This window comes from Littorina saxatilis, linkage group LG1, assembly GCF_037325665.1.
Source record: "Littorina saxatilis isolate snail1 linkage group LG1, US_GU_Lsax_2.0, whole genome shotgun sequence".
Classification (NCBI taxonomy): Eukaryota; Metazoa; Mollusca; class Gastropoda; order Littorinimorpha; family Littorinidae; genus Littorina; species Littorina saxatilis.
Window position 1 is genome coordinate 51,308,881 of NC_090245.1, and position 2,134 is coordinate 51,311,014.

Here is a 2,134-nt window from a genome sequence, read left to right on the forward strand (position 1 = left end):
ATTATTCTCCCAAACCAGAAACCTTTCTCTTCTTTTATTCATCTTCTTTCCCTCCTTCCTTCCTTTACTGTCTTCTTTATCATCATTATGCAACGTTCATTACGTTATTAATAGATTTGGTTTATTGAGACAAAATTTTCAGCCGTTACCGCCTTATGTTGTACTGTCATGCAGGAACACCACTATAAGCTTCTAGCTTGTTGCTGTTTCTGTGAACTTTGTATACATGTCATGATTGTAACCTTTGTTAAAATAAACTTATGTTTAAACCAAACCTTTCTCTTCTTCCTTTTTTTTTGGGGGGGGGGGGGGATTGTTCTTCCTCTCTTCACCTCTGTCTTCTTTGCCCTTCAGTCATTCTTCTCTGTCACACTCGGGAAAAAGGCATAGTTTATATTTATGCCGAGAAATGATTATTTTCAGAGTCGTTCTCGGGCCATGCTGTGTGTTAAGCCATCCGTACGCTATCGTAAAAAGGTTATGAATGCATGTGGGCAAAATCACGACAGGTTCTTTCAGCGTCGGAAGCACAGAGGAGCAATACAAGTCGAATGGGTTCAGGAGACCACCGGTGGTGGACTTACCCGAATGCGGAACGAATGGAGAAAAAATGTATATCGTTTACAATGAAGAAATACCTTTGATCGTTTGGTTTCTAGCTGTCTAGACCTACAGAAGAAAATTGGGTGCGCGGCAGGGATCTTTTGTTAAGTCTTATGGTTTTGTGTCGGTGTCTGTGCTTGGTTTAATCATACTTCTTGAGATGCCAACCATCCGTACAGAAAGTAGGGAACGTGAGTGCTAAATAAAGGCACATATACGTTTAAGTAGGTGAAAGCATAATTATTATGCTTCCAACCGAAGCCGCTGCGGGCGGGCAAAGCATGAAAGGCATGCAGACAGACAGACAGACAGACGGACAAGTAGAAAGATCGCGCGACAGCAAGATTGACACACAAGAGAGACGCTAGTAAAAGAAGACAAACTGACAGACAGACAGACAGACAGGCAGACAGACAGACCAACAGCCAGACATGACGGACGATTGACTGAGAAACACACCCACAGAGACGGGACCGACACACATGCAGACACAGACACACACCACGCAAACAGACAGACGGACTCTCTGTCTATCCGTCCGTCCGTCCGTCCGTCCGTCTGTCTCTCTGTCTCTGGCCGTGTGTGTGTGCGTGTGCGTGCGTGTGCGTGCGTGTGTGTGTGTGTGTGTGTGTGTGTGTGTGTGTGTGTGTCTCTCTCTCTCTCTCTCTCTCTCTCTCTCTCTCTCTCTCTCTCTCTCTCTCTCTCTCTCTCTCTCTATGTAGGCTCACAAACGAGACAACAACCAAGCAATTCGCCCAGTCTTACCTCACTTGGACACATCAGACACTAACCTTGCGAGGTAGACACACGCCTTGTACAAAACTACTCCGCACAGTCACCAATTTTCAAGCAAACAAAAAGAGTGAAGCGATGTGAAAGAGCAACGGATTCGAGGGTCCAAGCAAAAACAGCAAGAAAGGGCTATTGGGGGAATGATTGAGGCTATACGTATAATGGTGGTGGTGGTAGTAGAAGTAGTAGGGGTGGGAGGAGGCATAGACGGCAAGAGTATAGTCCGACGTTTTTATAACCTCACACAAAACCAAACACTTTTTTTTAAGTCAGAAAGACAGGAAAAAAAAAGGAAAAAAAAAAAAAAAAAAAAAAAAAAAAAGACCTTGCGCCGTTGGCTCAGGGACACAAAAATAAAAGAGCTCCCAAATACCTTGCGCCTCTTAAACCTAAGCCTCTGTGTATTTAACTGCAATAAATTTGGACAGGATCAAGGGACCTCTGGCTTTTCGCTCCATTAATATCATCAGATAAGATGGCAGAGTTGAGCAAAACTTCTGTTTGATGTAGTCCGTCTCTCCCCCCCCCCCCCCACCCCTTCCCCACTACCCCCCTCACCTCCCCCCCCCCCCTTCAACCTGTCTTCATTGAAAGACATTTCCGCACCGATGTTCATTTTCCGTAACCGACTGCTTTCAAGAAACGCCAGCAATGCATTTTCTTTACGGTGCAGGTTTTTGTTGTTTATAGATCTTGGGTCTATAAATTTGTAGACAATTTGACATTTTCTTTTGCTGGT